Source organism: Aethalodelphis obliquidens, unplaced genomic scaffold (assembly GCF_003676395.1).
Source record: "Aethalodelphis obliquidens isolate GAN/ISIS:26980383/991018 unplaced genomic scaffold, ASM367639v1 scaffold28, whole genome shotgun sequence".
In the NCBI taxonomy this organism is placed as follows: Eukaryota; Metazoa; Chordata; class Mammalia; order Artiodactyla; family Delphinidae; genus Aethalodelphis; species Aethalodelphis obliquidens.
In genome coordinates this window covers 11936061-11957020 of record NW_020837972.1, presented here as the reverse complement: position 1 = coordinate 11957020, position 20960 = coordinate 11936061, and the positions used below count along the sequence as shown (strand labels likewise).

At 46.2% G+C, this 20960-nt stretch overlaps 1 protein-coding gene across 2 annotated transcripts in view; it reads left to right on the top strand.

Annotated features, from left to right (window-relative positions):
• The window catches only part of SPRING1 (SREBF pathway regulator in golgi 1), a 313869-nt gene that overhangs the window by 242606 nt on the left and 50303 nt on the right, over positions 1 to 20960 (top strand). For both annotated transcript variants that reach the window (XR_003436712.1, XR_003436711.1), the window contains exon 7: positions 14664 to 14778. The gene's annotated coding sequence lies outside the window, so the exon portion shown is untranslated. The remainder of the gene's footprint in view (positions 1 to 14663; positions 14779 to 20960) is intronic.

Below are 20960 nucleotides of genomic sequence, written 5' to 3'. Positions count from 1 at the left end.
TTTTTAAATGGCATTTAAAAAAAAAAGAGGCTGACCAAACGACTAAAAAGAAAAACAAAAAAGAAAACAGAGCTATCAGCTGTCTGTCGGGGGCTTTGAAAAGCTCTGATATAAACCTGGGAATCTAGAAGGCCATGCACATATGCAAGACTATGTGTATGCTCAAGAAATACGTTAGAAGGCCCTTATGTCTCAACTCTAGCTGACCTTGAGGAGCTTTACAAGCAGAAGTGAAGGTTAAGGTATTTATAAAAACTGCCTGCCACAGCATGGAACCTATAGCCCAACACACATAAGCCTTCAGCAAAGATTGGGAGACTAACTGGTTCAAGGCATTTAAGAAAATCTCTGTTCAATAAAAAGCTGACCACTGGGGCTTCCCTGGTGGCACAGCTGTTAACAATCCGCCTGCCAATGCAGGGGACACGGGTTTGAGCTCTGGTCCAGGAAGATCCCACGTGCCGCGGAGCAGCTGGGACCGTGAGCCATGGCCTCTGAGCCTGCGCGTCCAGAGCCTGTGCTCCGCAATGAGAGGCCACAACAGTGAGAGGCCCGCATACCGCAAAACAAAAACAACAACAAAAACAAAAAAACCAGGAATATATGGTTCATACACAGGAATTAGTCCCTTGGAAAACCAAGACATTTGACTTACTAGACAAAGATTTTAAATCAGATGTTTTAAATTTGTTCAAAGAACTGAAATAAACCATGTCTAAATCATAAAAGGAAAGTATGAGATGAGGTATTGCCAAATAGAAATATCAATAAAGGGATAGAAATTATTTTTTAAAGATCCACATAGATATTCTGATGTTGAAAATTGCAGTGCCATAATCAGAATGAAAAATTCAGTGGAGGGACTCAAGAGCAGATCTGAGTTGGCAGAAGAAAGAATTAGCAAACTTGAAGACAGGTGAGTTGAGAGTATCCAGTTTGAGCAACAGAAAGAAAAATGAAGATAAATGAACAGAGACCCAGAGACCTGTGGTATACCATCAAACATACTAACTATGCATAATGGGAGTCCCAAAAGGAAAAGTGAGAAACGGGCAGAAGGAATATCTGAATAATAATATCGCAAATTTGATTTAAAACAAACTAATCTCACATCCAAGAAGCTTAACAAACTCCAAGTAGGGTAAACTCAAAGAATCCATATCTAGACACAGATATGTTACAGATAGCCAAACTTTCAAAAGGGAAGACCAAGAGAAAGTCTCGAAAGCAGAGAAAAGTGGCCCATCACCTCAATAAGATTAACAGTGGATTTCTCATCAGAAATCATGAAGTTTGGGAAGCAGTGGGATGACATATTCAGGATACCAAAAGGAAGACTGCCAACAAAGTATTCCATACACAGTATATCTATCCTTCAAAAATGAAGATGAAGGCTTCCCTGGTGGCGCAGTGGTTGGGAGTCCGCCTGCCGATGCAGGGGACATGGGTTCGTGCCCCGGTCCGGGAGGATCCCACGTGCCGCGGAGCGGCTGGGCCCGTGAGCCATGGCCGCTGAGCCTGCGCGTCCAGAGCCTGTGCTCCACAACGGGAGAGACCACAACAGTGAGAGGCCCGCGTACCGCAAAAACAAACAAACAAAAAAACAAAAAAATGAAGGTGAAATTAAGACATTGACATAAAAACAAAGAATATTTATTGCTAGGAGACCTGCCCTACAAGAAATACTTTAGTATTAATCATTCAGGTTAAAATGAAAGGAACCTAGGCATTAGCTTGAATCCACAGAAAGAAATTAAGAACACATGTACAGGTAATTACATAGGTAAATATAAAATAATGCATAAATGTATTTTTCTTTTCCTTTCTTATTTAAAAGACAACTGCAGGACTTCCCTGGTGGCTCAGCAGTTAAGTATCCACCTGCCAATGCAGGGGACATGGGTTCGTGCCCTGGTGCAGGAAGATCTCACATGCCGCAGGGCAACTAAGCCCATGTGCCACAACTACTGAGCCTGTGCTCTAGAGCCCACGAGCCACAACTACTGAGCCCACATGCCACACCTACTGAAACCCGCGTGCCTAGAGCCTGTGCTCTGCAACAAGAGAAGCCACTGCAATAAGAAGCCCATGCACCACAAGGAAGAGTATCCCCCGCTCGCCACAACTAGAGAGAGCCCGTGTGCAGCAACGAAGACCCAATGCAGCCAAAAATAAATAAATAAAATAAATAAATTTATTTATTATTATTAATAAAAGACAACTGCATAAAATCATAAGTACTAACGTGTTGATGGGCTTATAACGTGAAAGATGTAATTTTTCTGTGTATTGTGTTCTGAGACAGCAATGCACAAAGGAGGCAGTAAAGAACAAGCTATATTGAAATAAAGGTTTTTTAAAATAAATTTAGAGAACGGGCTGAGTTTAGCATGGGCTTAGTTGCTCTGCGGCATGTAGGATCTTCGCGGACCAGGGCTCGAACCCATGGCCCCCGCATTGGCAGGCGGATTCTTAACCACTGCACCACCAGGGAAGCCCTGAACTAGATTGTTTTAAATGAAGGTGTTATATGTAATCCCCAGGGCAACCACTAAGAAAATAACTCAAAAAATATAGTAAAAGAAATAACAAGGGAATTAAAATGGTATACTAGAAAATATCTGTTTAACACAAAAGGAGGCAGTAATAGAGAAAAAGAGGTAAAAAAAAAAAGGACATAGACTCATAGAAAACAAATAGAAAAATTACAGACACCTCATCTGTAATTACATTAAAATCTATCTTGTCGGTAATTCTATTAAATGTAAGTGAACTAAACATGCCACTCAAAAGGCAGAAATGAGCAGGGTGAATTTTAAAAATCCAACTATATGCTATCTATGTAGACACAGTTTAGATGCAAAGATACAAGTAGATTGAAAGTAAAAGGATAGAAAAAGATATACCATGCAAACAGTAGCCAAAAGGGAACTGGAATGGCTATACAAATATCAGGCAAAATGGACATTAAGAAAAAAAACTGTACTTGAGACAAAGAAGGACATTTCATAATGATAATCAGGGCTTCCCTGGTGGTGCAGTGGTTGAGAGCCTGCCTGCCGATGCAGGGGACGCGGGTTCGTGCCCCGGTCCGGGAGGATCCCACATGCCGCGGAGCAGCTGGGCCCGTGAGCCATGGCCGCTGAGCCTGCGCGTCCGGAGCCTGTGCTCCGCAACAAGAGAGGCCACACAGTGAGAGGCCCGCGTACCGCAAAAAAAACAAAAACAAAAACAAAAACGTAATGATAATCAATCACGGAGGCAACAGAGCCCTGAAATGCATGAAGCAAAAACTGACAGAAATGTGAGGAGAACTAGACTACTCAGCAATAAAAGCTGGAGACGTCAGTACTGTACTATCCAAAAGGGAGAAGATAAACAAAGAAATAGAAGACTTGAACAGTACTATAAACCAACCAGACCTCTTAGATGTCCGTAGAACACTTCACCCCAAAACATCAGAAACCATTCTTCTCAAGTGCCCATGGAACGTTCTCTAGGCTAGACCATAAGCTAGGCCTTTGAAAAGTTCTCATTAAATTTTAAAGGATTTGATATGTAACTAAATAAACTTCCTATGAAGAAAAGCCCAGGCACAGGTGGCTTCACTGGTGAATTCTACCTAACATTTAAAGAATAATTAACACTGATCCTTCATACACTCTCCCAAAAAATAGAAGAAGAGAGAATACTTCCCAAATCATTCTATGTGGCCAGTATTACCAAGATACCCAAACCAAAGACATCAAAAGAAAAGTATAGACAAATATCTCTTGTGAATATGGATGCAGAACTTCTCAACAAAGCAAACTAAATCCAGCAACATATAAAGTGGATTATACACCAGGACCAAGTGGGATTTATTCCAGGAATGCAAGATCGGTTTAACATATTAAAAAACTAATCAATGTAATGTGTCATATTAATAGAAAAAAGGGGAAAAGCCATACAATCATTTCAATAGGTGCAGAAAGAGTATTTGACAAAATCCAACATCCTTTCATGATTAAAAAAAAACACTCAGAAACTAGGAATAGAAGGGAACTTCTTCAATCTGATACAGGGCATCTATGAAAAACCCCACAGCTAACCTCATACTTAATGATGAAAGACTGAATAATTTCTCTCTAAGATCAGAAGCAAGACAAGGATATCCACTGTCACCACTTCTATTCAACATTGTACTGGAGGTTTCAGCTAGGGCAATTAAGCAAGAGGAAGAAATAAAAGGAAACCAGATTAGAAAGGAAGATGTAAAACTATCTCTGTTTGCAGATGGCATGATCTTGTACATAGAAAATCCTAAGGAATCCACAAATGCAAAAAGCAAAGGCAAAAAACTATTAGAACTTTAAAATGAGTTAAGCAAGGTTGTAGGATACAAGATCAATATACAATAATCAATTGTATTTCTATACATTAGCAATAAATAGTCTGAAAATAAAATTAAGAAAACAATTCCACTTACAATGGCAAAAAAAGGATAAAATACTTAAGGATACATTTAACAAAAGAAGTACAAGACTTGAATATTAAAACCTATAAAATGCCATTGAAAATTAAAGACCTAAGTAAATTGAAAGAAATCCCATGATTATAAGTTGAAAGCCATAATATTATTACGATGGCGATACCACCCAAATTAATCTACATATTCAATGCAATCTCTACCAAAATTCCAGCTGCCTTTTCCATAGAAATTGACGAACTGATGTTACTATTTAGATGGAAATGCAAGAGATCTAGAAGAGCCAAAACTCTTGGAAAAGAAGAACAGAGGACTTCCCTGGCTGTCCAGTGGTTGAGGCTCCGCACTTCCAGTGCAGAGGGCTCAGATTTGATCCCTGGTCGGGGAACTAAGATCCCACATGCTGTGCAGCACGGCCAAAAGAAAAAAGAAAAAGAAGAACAAAGTTGGAGGACTGACATTTCTCGATTTCAAAACTTACTGCAAAGCTAAAATAATCAGGACAGAGTGGCACTAGTATAAGAAGAGACATACAGATCAATGAAATCGAATTAAGAGTCCAGAAATTAACCTTTACATTTTGTTCAACTGATTTTCAACAAGGGTCCCAAGACAATTCAGTGGACAAAGGACAATCTTTTCCACAAATTGTGCCGGGACACAGGTAAGAATGAAGCTGGAACCCTACTTTATACCATCTACAAAAATTAACTCAAAATGGATCAAAGGTCTCAACATAAGAGCTAAAACTGTAAAATTCTTAGAAGAAAACATAAGCATAAATCTTCATGACCCTGGACTAGGCAATGGTTTCTTAGAAATGACATGAAAGTAAAAGCTAAAGTGACAGGGCTTCCCTGGTGGCGCAGTGGTTGAGAGTCCGCCTGCCGATGCAGGGGACACGGGTTCGTGCCCTGGTCCGGGAGGATCCCACTTGTCGCGGAGCGGCTGGGCCTGTGGGCCATGGCCGCTGAGCCTGCGCGTCCGGGGCCTGTGCTCCGCGGTGGGAGGGGCCACAGCGGTGAGAGGCCCGCGTATCGCAAAAAAAAAAAAAAAAAAGATAGCCAGTAACAAGTATTGGCAAGGATGGGGAGAAATTAGAACCCTTATCATTGCTGGTAGCAAAGTAAAATGATGCAGACACTTTGGAAAACAGTTGAGCAGTTCCTCAAAAAGTTAAACGTAGAGTTACCATGTGACCTAGTAATTCCACTCCTAAGTATATACTGAAGAGAATTGAAACACATGTTCACACAAAAACATGTACACGAATGTTCACAGCAGCACTACTCATAATAACCAAAAAGTGGAAACAACCCAAATGTCCATCAACTGATGATGGGATAAACAAAATGTGGTCTATCCATACAATGGAATATAATTCAGCCATAAAAAGGAATGAAATATTGATACATGCATGCTACAACATAGGTGAAACTTGAAAACATTATGCTAAACTAAAGATCCCCAATGACCACATATATTTCATTTGTATGGAGTGTCCCGAATAGACAAATCCATAGAGACAGGAGGTAGACTAGTGCTTGCCAGAGGTAGGAGGGAAAGGAAAGGTGGGAGCAGGGGTGTGGTTGTTAATAGGTACGGGCTTCTTTCCGGGCTAATGAAAATGGTCTGGAATTAGATACTGTTGGTGGTTTTACAATTCTGTCAATATACTAAAAGCCACTGAGTTGTACACTTTAGAAGGATGAGTTTTATGATGTGTGAATTATATCTTTATAAAGCTGCAGATTTTTTTTTAAGCTGCAGATTTTAAAAGGGATAAATACCATGTAATACCATTTATGTAAAATTTTAAAAACATACAGGAACTGTCAATTGTTTAAAGTTACATACAAATGCAGTGAAAGTATAACAACATGCACGAGAGTGAAAGACCAAATTCAGGACTGTGGTTCTCTCTAAGGAGAGAAGGAAGGGAAGGGATGTGTTTGTTATGTTTTATATATATATATATATTTTTTTTTCTGAGACACATCTGAGCAATTATGGGAAAATGTTAACATCTTTTAAATTGGGGTTCTGGGTAGATGGATGTCGGTTATTTTATGTTCTGTACTTTTTAATGTTTAGAAGCATTAATGATTGTAAGTTTTAGGGGGCAAATGAACCCTTCTATTTCCTAAGCCTGTAGCAGGTTGAATGGTGGCCCCCAAAAGATATTTCCACTTGTGGATGTGACCTTATTTGAAAAACAGGTCTTTGTAGATGTAATAAAGTTAAGGATCTCAAGATGAGATTATCCTGGATTGGGGGGGAGGTGCCTAAATCTGAAGACAAGCGTCCTCAGAAGAGAAGAAAAGAGAAGGCGGGGAGACGCACATAGAGGAGAAGGCCATGGGAAGACAGAGACAAGTTTGTGGCCATTTGTTACAGCAGCCACTGGAAACTCATACACTGCCCGTTTCTTCCTGCTCAGCTGGCCCCTCCTTCTCCCAGGCACTGCCCCCACCGTCCCGGAAGTCCACAGCCTTTCCTCTCTCCTCAGTTTCCCTCTTGCTCAGCCAAATCATCTTCCCCGCTGCAAGTAGAAAGGAGGGGTGCCTTTGTGGCTATACCCAGTGGGGCCACATCACACGTGATCTAGGGGACCACGTTCACTGGTTTTGCTGGTGGGTTTGGAGGTCTCATCGCTCATCCCGCCAAGCTCTCTTCACCCTTCTATGGCTGCTTCCTACTTCCTCCAACCCCTGCCAACGCTCTCGGGCCCCTTCTGCTCGGCTGCTTCCTGGCCTCAGCACCCCAGAGTCTCTGACACACCCGGACACGGGAGCAGACCTCTGCTTCCAGCTGCCAGCAGCCCGAATAATGCCTTGCAATTAAAACAACATGCAAAAAAAAAAAAAAAAAAAAAAAAAAAACAACATGCAGGGTGAGATGCAATAAGAGCAAATAACCGTTTAGCTACGTTCACGTATATCACCTCACTTAAATTTATAAACTAGGTACTATTACTCTTCTTGTCTTCAGATGCTCAGAGAAGTTAAATAAGTTGCCCAAGATCCTATAGCCGAGCTGAGCTGGGCTTTGAACTGGGACCTGGCTAATTGCAGACATGCTGGGTGAGCATCCTGGCACAGCTGCTTGCTGGCGCTGTGAAATCAAACCTGTTACTGAACGTCTCTGCTGCTCCATCTCTGCATGTGTAAAAGAGGTAATAGTGGTCATTTCTGTCTCAGAGGTTTGTTGTGAGGATTAAACGAGGTTTCTGTAGAAAGCCATCACTTGGCACCTAAGAAGTACTTGATAAATGTCAGACAGTATTCTCAATGTCAGTGATGGCTCTAGCAAACTTTTGGTCAGCATACATTTTACTCAGTTCAACACTCCGTGGGGAAATGGTTTTGTTTGGTTGGTTAATTTTTAAAAAACGATGGCTCCTTTTAATTTTATTCCGAGCCAACGTTATCTCTCCGAGTGGACCTAGATGTGCATTTCAGGTTTTCTGTTCACAGCCTGAAGTCAGGGTTGGTGCTTGTGGCTGTCTGTGCCCCTGTGCTCTGGGACTAAAGGGAAGGTTCTCAAAGGGGCTGGCTGTGAGTGGTGAGGGGCTCCGCTGTGCCGCACACCTTTTGCAGCAAGCTTGCTTCCTTGCAAAGTTGAAGATCTCCCAGGCTCTAAGGACTCTGTCAGAGGGAGAATGCCTTCTTCTCTGGCTTATTTGCTCAGGGTTTAAAAGGTATTTCTGGGCTTTGGCTAAGAGGAAATTTAGCTTTCGAGCAAATCCTCGTGCACTGGTTTTCTGTAAACATCTGAATGTAGTGTGTGCATCTTGGAGCCCAGGCTGCCTGGCTTTTCCCAGACTTGACGGCCAGTTAGGATGGAATGAAGTCAGCTTGATATTTGTAGAATGACATCAGCCTTGACAAGCAGGTTCTAGATGTTACTGCTGGGGTTGTCCCCCAGCACCATACTGGGGACATGCAGGGAGGTAGATGAGGGTTAGTTAGCATGAGTATTGGGAAAGGATAGAGGATTAGGTGGCATGATTAAGACCTCCTTCCTGCATCACCATCCAGGAAGCTTCCCAGTGGTCCAAGGACCTCAGAGATGGGAGATTCATTTGGTCACTTCCACAAATATTTCCTGAAGACCTACTGTGTGCCAAGCCCTGCACTTGACACAGGGGACTCTACTTTTATGAAGCTTGAGTTCTGGCGTAGGTGAGTCCTTTCCCAAGGAAACCCTAGACCAGAATCTCATTATATCAAAAACCCTTCCAGTAATATCTGTATGAGTGAGGATAGTCTAGCTGCTGTAACAAACCCCCATCTCAGTGGGTACCCCAATAACGGTTGAGGTGCACATTAAAGTCCAGTATGGCTCAGTGGGAGAGCAGTCACTCAGACATCTTCCAGTTCAGTGGTTCCACCCTCCCCTAGGGTCTCAGAATCTTCCATGGGATCCTCTGCATCTAAGCAGCAGATAGAGGCTCATGGGCTTTTTTCAGGGCCAGGCTTGGAAGTGACCCTCATCACTTACCCCACATTCCATTGGTCAGAATTCAGTGACATGAACCTGCCTAACTGCCAGAGTTCATCTGTGTGTCTCAGAGAATGAGGACATGGGGTTTGGTGAGCACACGGCACTGTCTCTGTCACAGGATCTATGTGCCCACGACAATGTACGGGTCCCAGAAGGAGTGTCCATGGTGCTGATGGTGAGTGTGGCCAACAAGAACGGGACACACATGCTAAGTGCCAGGCTCGCTGCTCACAATGGGGACAGAGTGTCTTCCGAGCCCAGACTGCCTGCTCTCCACCCAGCTCTTCTGGGTAATAGCCATGCCTCCTTGGGCAAGTTGCCCTGCTTCTCCAAAATGTAGTTTGCTCAGCTGGAAAACAGATGCTAATTGCAGTCCCGACGTCACAGGTTCCTGTGAAGAGCCAAGTGGGCTGGGAGTGGAGAAGCAGGTTGTAAGTCCAGTGTCTGCCACGCGGTCAACACCTTATAAATATGGGTCATGATAAGAGGAAGCTGGGCTTGACTTCCCTCTGCCACTTATGAGGTGTGTAATGACTGTGGCCAGACCACCTTGACCCCTTTGAGCTTCAGTCTCTGAATCTCCAAAACAAAGATAATAATCATCCCTGCCCCAGAAAACAGCGTCAGGATTAAAGGCATTAAATAAAGCCTGCTTAATTTATTGCCTTATTTATTTTTTAAAAAGCTTAGCATCAGCTTGACACATAACAAGTGCTCAATGAGGATTAGCTATTATCATTATTATTGTCATTATTATTATTATTGAAGCCTTTTCACATATATTACCTCATTTAAGCCTCACATCTACTCCCTGAGATAGAAAACAATCAGTGAGTCTGCCCATGTGTGTCTGTGAGAGACGATTATGTGCTCTGGGAATAAATGAATGAATGCAAGGAGGAATGAACGAATCACCACGATAACCTGTCTTCTGCGGCAGTAGGTGCACAGTCTCCATTTCTCAGAGCAATGGTGAAGTCTGCCAAAATGAATGAACTTTCCCACATCAATGACTCATTTGGCAGGAATAACAGCCTTGCAAACCGAATAGAGAATGGAGGGGGGGAGGCCACAGGGCCGAGGGTGGGATGGGAATAGGAGCTCTGTGATGACTCAGGATAGAAGCAGCAGCTTTTCGTTCTCTCGCTCTCCCTCTCTCTTCCTTTTTAACCAAAAACATATTATCAATATATAAATGTGTACGTTTAAACTTTTGAAGTGGGGGACGTAGAGGCTCCAAGCTATCGAGTGGCTTTGGATCTCAGGAGCAAAGAAGGGGACTTAGATACAGCATCGTCAACCCCTTGCTGGGTGGTTGAGGGTCCAGGGATCACCATGGCTACATCGTGTGTGGCCAGGACAGGCCTCCAGCCAGTGTTCCTTCCTTATCCCAGTGGCTCTGGGTGAGTCCTGGGTCTCCTCGGACACTTGCCCTTGCCCAGCCATTCTCACACCCTGCTATTCTCACACCCTGCTCACTCCTCCTTCAGTGGCTGGGGAAGCTTTAGGGCAGAGGGACGAAAGATCAAAGACTGAGACCACAGGTCCTAGAAAAGAAGGGACTTAATTACCTGGTTCTCGTCCAAGGCGGGGTTATGAGGAGGCCTCTAGGAGGGGTTCTGCCTGTCTCCTAGAAACCAGGCCAGAGGCAGCAAGCCTAGGATAAAAGAGATTGACGACAGACACAAAAAGGAACTTTTTGATCTCTGCAGTGATGACATTCTACCTGAAACGTGGCTCGGACGGGCCACTCAAACTTTCTCCAGCTCCCAGCTGCCTGCAGTACACAATCCATTTTAGACTTGTGGTTAAGACCATGGGCTTTGGGGTCAGAGAGACCTTGGTTGGAATCAGTGCTTGGGAAATTCACTTAACTTTCCCAGCCATTACTCTGTAAAATGGTGTCTTCTTTTGCTAGGGCTGCCGTAACAAAGTACCACAAACTGGGTGGCTTAAACAACAGAAATGCATTGTCTCACAGTTCTGGAAGCTAGAAGTTGGAAATCAAAGTGATGGCAGGTTTGCTTCCTTCTGCGGGCTGTGGAAGGAAGGATCTGTCCCAGGCCTCTCTCCCTAGTGTGTAGTTGGCCATCTCCTCCTTGTATCTCTTCCTACTGCCTTCCTTCTATGTGTGTCCAAATTTCCCCTTTTTATAAGGACACCAGTCACATCGGATAAGGTCCCACCCTAATTACATCATCTTATCTAATTACATCTTTTTAAAAAATTAATTAACTTATTTGTTTTTGGCTGCGTTGGGTCTTCGTTGTTGCACGCAGGCTTTTCTCTAGTTGCAGCCAGTGGGGGCTACTCTTCATTGCAGTGTGCGGACTTCTCACTGTGGTGGCTTCTCTTGTCATGGAGCACAGGCTCCAGGTGCGCAGGCTTCAGTAGTTGTGGTGCATGGGCTTAGTTGCTCCACGGCATGTGGGATCTTCCTGGACCAGGGCTCCAATTTGTGCCCCCCTGAATTGGCAGGTGGATTCTTAACCACTGTGCCACCAGGGAAGTCCTAATTACATCTGCAATGACCCAAATAAGATCACATTCTGAGGTACTTGGCAGGGGGGCGGGCGGGGGAGTAGGACTTCAACATATGAATTTGGGAAGGACATAATTCAACCCATAAAAAATGGGTAGTAGGTAGAACCTATCTCATAGGGTGGCTGCAAAGAGTGAATGAGATTATGCATGTGAAGTGCTTAGCCCAGAGCCTGGTGGGTTGTAAGCGTCCCCCAAAAATGTGACCTAAGATAATCATCATTATGGTCGTGGACACTCTTGGTCACTTGCGCAATGACCCCTTCTGTTTTCTTTCTTGATAAATTCCCCTGATGTTGTTCAGATAGCAGTCGGTCCAGGCCCAGTAATGGGTCATGTCTAAATTAGAAAAAAAAAAAAAGGCAGTGTTGTTTCTCTTTGCCAGTAATTTGTTTAGAGGTAGGCAGATGACCTAGTTCTGCCCAAATAGATATAACAAGAAGTCTTCTATGGGAGTGGTCTTGGAAAGATTTTCTTTCCCAAAGGAAAAAGAATTGCCTAAGAATAGCACATGTAAAAACTCAGTGAATACCTATCAAATGAATGACTAAAAGAGGCTTTAATAAATAACAGAAACCCAATACAAAATGAGTTAAGTAGTAAACAGTATTTATGAGATTATACAACTAAAAATTCCACAGGGAAAGTTTCAGGCAAGGCTGGATCTAGGGGCTCACACAGTGTCATCAGGCCTGGAATATCTATCTCATGGTGCTATATTATTTCATTCTCAAGTAGATCCTCTTCACAAGGTAGTCTTTGGCAGCTCCCAACTCTGAGACCAATGGACAGAGCATCTCTTCCCCCTCTGATCTTATAATAGTGCCAGGATTAATCCTAACCCTCACACTAAATCACATGGACAGCCCTGAACTAATCATTGTAGCTGGGGGAATGCCATGCTCTGGTTGATTAGAGCATGTCTACCCTGTCTTAGTTATCTATTACTACATAACAAATGACCCCCGAACTTAGCAATTTAAAACAGCCCACATTTATTATCTCATAGTTTCCATGGGTCAGGAACCTGGGCACAGCTCAGCTGGGTCCTCTGCTTCACATTATCTCACAAGGCTGCTATGAAGGTGTCAGCCCTGGGTCCACAGTCTCATCTGAAGGCTCAACTGGGAAAGGATCCACTTCCAAACTTACTCAGTGGTTGTTGTCAGGGCTCAGTCTTTTATAGGACGTTGGACTGAGGGCCTCAGACTTTCACTGACTGTTGCCTTGGCTGGAGGTTGCCCTTAGTTCCTCACCACACGGTGGCTTATTCATCAAAGCATGCAAGCTGAGAGGGAACTAGAGATCAACTGCTAGCATCACAGAAATCACAACCGTTTGTAACTTAATCACAGACGTGACATCCATTACTTTCACTGTATTCTGTTGATTAGAAGCCAGTCATTAGGTTCAGCCGACACTCAGGAGGAGGGGATCATACAAAGGTGTGAACACCAAGAGACAGGGATCATGGGGTGGGGGGCAAGGGGGGATCTTGGAAGTCTGTCTACCACACACCTATACAAGCCAGAGGTGAAATCAGCTCCTCCTGAACTATGGGGCTGGAGAGTGGAGGGAGTAATCCCCCCACGGAATATTGGGGTGCTTTTACCAGAAGAAGGGAGAAGGGGTCCAAGACGGACAAAACAGCAAAGGCCTCTGCAAAGCAACTGAGGACATTTGTGGTGAACACCAAGATCAGGATAAGCGTTATCTACCTGGCTTGTTTCTGAAAGGTTGTACCGTTTACCCTGAATGAAAAATGTCTGGCTCACCACATCCTCATCAGCATTGACCACTACTGGGTTTTCTTTTTCCCCCTTAACTTTGCTAGCTTGAAAGTCTAGGGACTTCCCTGGTGGTCCAGTGGTTAAGACTTCACCTTCCAATGCAAGGGGTGTGGGTTCGATCCCTGGTTGGGGAGCTAAGATCCCACATGCCTTGCGGCCAAAAAACCAGAACATAAAACGGAAGCAATATTGTAACAAATTCAATAAAGACTTTAAAAATGGTCCGCATCGGGTTTCCCTGGTGGCGCAGTGGTTGAGAGTCCGCCTGCCGATGCAGGGGACACGGGTTCGTGCCCCGGTCTGGGAAGATCCCACATGCTGCGGAGCGGCTGGGCCCGTGAGCCGTGGCCGCTGGGCCTGCGCGTCCGGAGCCTGTGCTCCGCAACAGGAGAGGCCACAACAGTGAGAGGCCTGCGTACCACAACCCCCCCCCCAAAAAAAAAAAAAAAGGTCTGTATCAAAAGAAAAAATCTTAAAAAAAAAAAAGTCTATACAAATGATTTCCAAGTGTTGTTTGAGGTTGCCTCTCTTGAATAATAGTTGTTGAATTGCCCTCCAGATTTGTTAAATACCTGCATTTCCTCTCTCACTTTTCCTCAACCATTTAGTATAGGGTTGCCTTCGAAGCCCCAACAAGATTATAAAATTCCCAGGAGCAAGCATCTGGTCTCTCCAAGGGCACCCAAGCCAAGGTCTCTGCCCTCCTAGACACAGAACAAATGATATTTAGCAACCGATGAGTTTCAGGCTTTTCTGATATTTGCTGAGCTCATGATTCTTTCACAAGAGGGACCTTGAATCTACATAAAAATACATGTGTAACTGAAAGAAGCAACAAACTGTGCGGGGTCCACAGAGTTCAGAAGAACTGCAGTTGCAGTCTGCGATTAATAACATTAATTTAGGGCTTCCCTGGTGGCGCAGTGGTTGAGAGTCCGCCTGCCGATGCAGGGGACGCGGGTTCGTGCCCCGGTCTGGGAGGATCCCACATGCCATGGAGCGGCTAGGCCCGTGAGCCATGGCCGCTGAGCCAGCACGTCTGGAGCCTGTGCTCCGCGACGGGAGAGGCGACAACAGTGAGGGGCCCACGTACCGCAAAAAATAAATAACATTAATTTAACACCACACCTCATCATTTGAAGATAGTGGGTGGGAATTTTGTTTTGTTCTTGGGATAAAGGAAAGATTAATTTTTAAGGCTTCTTTAAGTAACCCTCAAAGAGACGCTAGAGATGAAATTACCTTTAATTGGCCAACTTAGTACTAGTTCTTGAAGGCTCAGGTGAGTGGAATGTGATTTCAGTCTGTTGAAAACTTGACCTTGTCATTTTTTGTCACTTTCTCTCCCTCCTTTCCAGGCCAAGGATTTACCTACCACTCTTCTCTCTGAATCAGAGACCTTCTGCATGGCTGGCATCTCCAACCACCTTCAGATTTTACTCACCAAACACAAGGCAGTACCTGGAGGTTGGGGTAGGTTGGAAAGGAGTGAGCTTCTGGATTTTTTTCCTATCTTCAGTAGACATGAAGGTGTATCAGTGCAGTGGAAATGGCATGAACTGGGATCTTATCCCAGCCCCATCACTTTCTAGAAGTTGACCTTGGGCAAATCACTTAGCATCTCTGAGCCTCAACTGCTTCATCTGTTCAAAGGGGATGATTAGTACCTACCACAAAGGTTGTGATCAGTGGTATGCAGGTAAAATTTCGATAACTGACTTCCCAGAGGAAACCCCTGATTTGCAGCATTTGCCAATTACAATGGTGTAAATAATTCCGCCATGGCCAGTTTCAAGCTCCCAAAATGAAGTCACTGAATACAGAGTTGGGAAAAGATGTGTAGATGTACAATAGCAAATACCATATAGTATTTTCACCATACAGACATAATAGACATAAAAAAAATCTCAAGAGCATAGATAATAGAATAATGCAGTCAATTGATTAAGTGAGGAGTTTTGAATACTTATTTCCTTTGTTTTTAATAGAATTTATTTAATTGTAAATTTATATAATTTCTTTTAAAAAATGATAGCTGTGCTTCTCTGCTCTCTCAGAGTCTATACCCTAGGGGACATGGGGACCCAAGGCTGAGAGAGGGGGAGAAGTCTGCAGGTAACCGAAGTACAGGATGGCTTATCGGGAAATTTAGGACCCAGAATGTGAAGTCGAACAGAATTGTTTTCAAACCCTGCCTCCCTGGGTGGGTGAGCTTGGGCAAGTAGCTCATTCTCTCTAAAATAATCCTGTCGCATAAAATAATTATTTTACGCTCATCTGTAAAATAATCCTCTTCTCTTGGGGTTACTGCCAGGTCTAAATGAGGTAACGTAGGAAAGCTTTTAGCACAGTGCCTGGCACATAGTAACAGCTCGATAAACGATAGATGCGCTCATTAAGAATGCGATCATTGTGCTAATGGAAAAGTGTGAACTTCACATCGGGAGCCTGACAGAGGGACAGATCAAGGAGCCGTGTTCAAGCCAGGCGTGAGCAAGCAAGCAAGGGCTGTAGTTTGAGCTGGAAGATTGGGAGGGGGTTGCCTTGGGCTAATGGGCAGCCACACCCTTAAAAGAAAAAAATACCCAGATAGGAACTTGGAGCCTGCCCCTTGCTTTGGATGTTCTCTGTCTGGGAACAAGGGTCAGGAGGGCAAATCAATGAGCTTAAAAAGTAAGAGCAGGTAAACGATGTGAGGCCCTGTCTGCCTTCCTCACCGGGTGGGCGGCAGTTGTGGGGCCTGGCAGCCCACCGCCGTCAGCCTGGAGAATTGTGAACTCATGGTGGTGAGGACAGGAGCCTCCACCGCCGGCAGGGCATCAGCCAGAGCTGAACTTGAAAAAAGATCTGTCGCTCGTATAAGGAACAGATTGCGCTGCTCAACCCAACCTGTCCTTGTCGCCAGGGACCCAGCCCAATGTCCCCTCTGGCTCAGAAATGCCAGGACACTGGGAGGTGACCAGCTCACATCCACAGAGCTAAAACTGGGGTACCTGGGACTCTCTCTCCAGAGCTCCACTACCTGGAGATGGTCCGGGCGGTGCCCACAGGAACTTCGTGGCTCCCGTCCAGACAGGAGGAATTGGTTGGCAAGTGTGACTCCCTGCAAAGGGCTGTGAAGATTCCTAAAGAGCTGTGTGCACCAGCTGCCTCGCCCTTCCAGTCTGAGCCTGGGTTTTTCTTAAACAAGAAATTACCAGTTATCGTTCACTCTGAAGCTACACCCAACCGGCTCGTCCACTTGGCTGGCCACCTCTGATCTGCCAACAGATGCAGCCATTACTCACGTTGCTACCCCCCAACTTCCTCTTTCCGAGCTGCAAATATGGTAACAATAGCTTTAACCAAGTGCCAGGCATTTCTTGTGTCAACTCATTTAATCCCACCACAACCGATGAGGTAGGTTTTAATCTATTATCCCCATTTTATAGATGAGAAAACTGAGTTCAAATAAGAGAACAGACCCATCCACGGTCATCCAGCTAGTAAGCGGCTAAAGCCAGGATTTACACCCAGATCTGTGTGGCTCCACAGCCCACTTGCTGCCAGTAGCCCAGAATGCCCTCTGTTCCTCTGATAAGTTACGCCCAGGGCAGGCCAGGACTGGGGTGAGGCAAGCAAAATATGAGGCGCTCACTCTCAGGTTCATGCCAGCCGGGACTGGGCCCTGGCACGACCCCGAGAGCAAGTGCCTCCTTGAATTCTAGGTCCTGGGCACCTGCCCCAGCCCTGCCTCTAGGTAAATACCCAGGTTTAGTAGCAAGGTCAGGGCAGCTCCTGGACAGGAAGACCAGCTGTGACCAGAATTTCTTTCTCTCACAATTACACTGGTGGAATTTTCGGACCCCACCCCTGCTCCCGCCCCCGCCCCCGCCTAGGGACTCTCAGCCTAGGAAAGGATCCCTGAGATCCCATCTCTCAGACCCCTCAGCACAGCTACCTTGACAGCCTGTTAGCTGGGGGCAAAGGAAGCCAGCGCTTGCCTTCCCTTCCATCTTTCACAACGTCTGTCCCCTGCAGAAATGTCCCTCCTGGGTGAACTCAGCAGTACAGGCTCAGGCACCAGAGTTAGACCTGGGTTAGAATCCTGCCTTCACTTCCAACCAGCTGTGTGATTTTGGACAAAGGACTTTCCCCTCTCTGTGCCTCGATTTCCCCATCCGTAAAATAGGACCAATGATGCATGATTGGCAGGGTGTATTAGTTTCCTGTGGCTGCTGTAACAAATTACCACCAACTGGGTGGGTGAAAACAGCAATTTTTACTGTCTCACAGTTCCGGAGGCCAGAAGCTGAAAATCAAGGTCTGAGCAGGGCCGCACTCCCTCTCAAGGCTCTAGGGCAGGATCCTTCCTTGCTTCTTCCACCTTCTCGTGGCCCCAGGCGTTCTTTGGCTTGTGGAGCATCACTCCAGTCTCCGCCTCTGTCTTCACAGGGCCTTCTTCCTTGTGTCTGTCCTCTTCTGTCTCTTATAAGGATATTCTCATTGGATATAGGGCCCAACCTAATCCACTATGGTCTCATCTCAATTCTAGCTTAACTGTGTCTGCAAAGACCCTATTTCCAATGAAGGTCACATTCTGAGGTTCTGGGTAGAAATGGATTTGGGGGGGACACTAGTCAACCCTACTGTACAGAAATGGGCCTGACCCTCAGCCCTCAAGCAGCCTTCCCCTCTGCTCTCTCCTACCCCAGTTGGAGGCTGTGATGTTAAATTTCCTGTGTCAACTTGATGAAGCCACAGGGTGCCCAGTTATTTGGTTAAACATTTTCTGGGTACGTCTATGAGGGTGTTTAAGGATGAGATTAGCATCTGGATGGGTAGACTGAGTAAAGCAGATGGCCCTCCCACATTCAATCCCTTGAGGGCCTGAATAGAACAAAAAGGTGGAGAAAAAGAGAATTCACTCTCTGCCTGATGATTTTTGAGCTGGGAGGCAGTCTTTTCCTGCCCTCAGACTGAAACTTACACCACTGGCTCTCCCGGGTCTCCAGCTTACAGACAGCAGACTGTGGGACAGCTCAGCCCCTATAATTGTGCAAGCCAATTTCTTACAGTAAATCTCTTTCTCTCCCTCTCCCTCTCAATAGATAGGTAGATAGACAGATAGGTAGATATAGATAGATGTATAGGTATATGTGACATCTGTATCATATATATATTTACAGTTGTCCCTTGGTATTCGTGGGGGATTGGTTGCAGAGCCCCAGCAGATACCAAAATTCAAAGATGTGAGTTTCCTGGTGGCCTAGTGGTTAGGACTCTGCGCTTTCACTGCCGTGGCCCTGGTTCAATCCCTGTTTGGGGAACTGAGATCCCACAAGCTGCGGTGTGGCCAAAAACAAACAAACAAACAAATGAAACAACGAAAAAAAGATGCTCAAGTCCCTTACATACAATGGCATAGCACAGAGAATACAGCCAGCCGCCTGCATCCGCAGATGAGAAGCCCGCAGATGAGGAGCGCCGACTGTACATCTAAATATATATATGGATTTATCTATATCATATCTATCCTACATATAGGATATCTACCTCATATCTATATCTCTACATACAGAACTATCTATATAGATACAATTATAGAGAAACGCATGTCTCCATATGGATAGCTCTGTTTGTTTCTCTGGAGAACCCTAAGACAGAGGCTTTTCTTTCCCCCATGGAAAGAGAAAGGATGCTTCCAAGAGCCCTGTACTTGGACGGGTGGCAGACGTTCCCTGTGCGGGCAGCCAGTTCCCTCCTCATCCCAGCTTTCCTCTCTGGTTTCTGAGTAAGTGTGGAGGAGGGTGAATCCAGGCCAGATCCTCCCCTCATCTGAACTGTACTTTCCATGGAAATGAACTTTCCCAAGGAGGCTCGCTGCCCCCTGCTATTCTTCGCCCAGAGGCTGAGTTGACACCCATGTGAGTCAGAACAGGAACACCCTCGCGAGGTCCCGGCTTGCGGAGTGTCACATCCAGTTGTCACAGGCCCGTCGGGGAAGCATGACGATGGCAGTTTGCAGGGGGAGAGCTGCGGGTCAGAGGAGTCCAGTAAGGAGCCCAGGGGCACACAGCTTTTATTTCCGGGGTGCGGGGTGTGGTTTGAAAGTTACGACGATTGCACTCCACCCCAGCCCTGAGCCCAGGCCGTTCGAGATGAGACACGCTTTGTGCCAGGCTGGGCACGATGACTTGCGTCCACCTGCTTCATCCTCATAGCCGCCTTGCGAGGTGGCTGTCACCCTCCGCCTGCGAACAGGGCTCAGAGAGGCTCGAAGAAGGGCTCTCCTGACTCCGGGCTCCGCAGCTGTCAGCGCCAGGGTCCAGCCTGAGTCCGCGCATCCCCGAAGCCCTCCTCCTCCCTCTCCCCACCCCTTCCCAGCTCACACTTCTCTACCTTCCTGATCCTTCCCCAGGTGGGGCAGGTGAGGGAGGAGCGGCTCCCTGAGGAGGGGGCGGGCCTGCTCCTTCGTCTGGTCCGCTTTCTGCAGAGAGCGAGAAAGCGCCTGGGTGTGTGAGTGTGTGAATGTGTGTGACTGGGGGTCTGTGTGTGTGTGAGCCTGAGTGTGTATGTGAGAATGTCTCTGTGTGTGAGTGTGTGTGAGTGTGTGTGTGTGTGTGTGTGTGTGTGTGTGGCTTGGGTGGGGGGCAGGGAAGGGACAAGGGTGGGAACAGACATTCCTGGGAGGTTGGGCCAGGGCTGGGGAGGTACCCACCTCCCCCCTCCCTCCCCTCTCTCCGCCTCTCCTCTCCTTTTCCTCCCCTGGCCCATTCCCCGAGGATTCTGTCGGGCAGCCTGGGACAAATGCAGAGAGGGAAGCTAGGGCGGGCACACCGCAGGGGGGTCGACGGGGGGCTAAGCCCTCCTCAGGGGTCAGGGCCCTCGTCTCTGCCTCCCCGGGTTCCTGAACGCCGAGGATTACAGCTTCAACTTCTGCTGTTTAATCAGCTGGTAGCAATTTAACCATTACACCCCAGTGAGAGAATCCAAGACATTTCCTACAGGAGGGGGAGAGGGAAGACTAAGATGGGAGGAATGCAGGAAAGGGGGAGCGGTGGAGACACAAAACGGCTTTATTAAAAAGAAAAAGGGGGGAAGAAAAGGAACATGATCTGTAATTGTATCTCAGATTGAAATAGAGCTCCCAGGGCTGGGTGGGGAAGCAGACCCCTGGAGACGCTGGGGCGGGGGAGGCTGAAGGGTTGAAATGGGGAAGGTGGGTGCTGGTTGGGGGCAGGGGCGGGGGACACCAGAGGAGCCTGGCTGTGGGATGTGGGAAGGAGTTTTGTCTCCTGCATTGAGGGGCGGTCTCCAGACCCAAGGAAGGCCCTGCCCCTGGCAAGCCGTGCTGAGTCTGGCCCCTCTGAAACTGGAAACAGCAGAGCAGCTAAGCAAGGACTGATTCGCTTTACACCACGGGTTTATCTGTAAAGTGCTTGGAAGATGAGATCGGCAGGCTAGGTGAGATTCTTTATCAAATGCATTTTCATTCTGTAAAAAAACAAAAATCTTCTCCAGCCCACTCCCTTTTTTTCTGGGCCCCAGTGTGCCTTAAATGCTCACACCTGAGCCCAGGTGGCCCTGTTGTCAGCTACTGCACTTGGCCCCCAAGCCAGGTGGGAGGGAGACTCCTCTGTGTGGCTTGATGCCGAGCACTGGGGTACATCTGT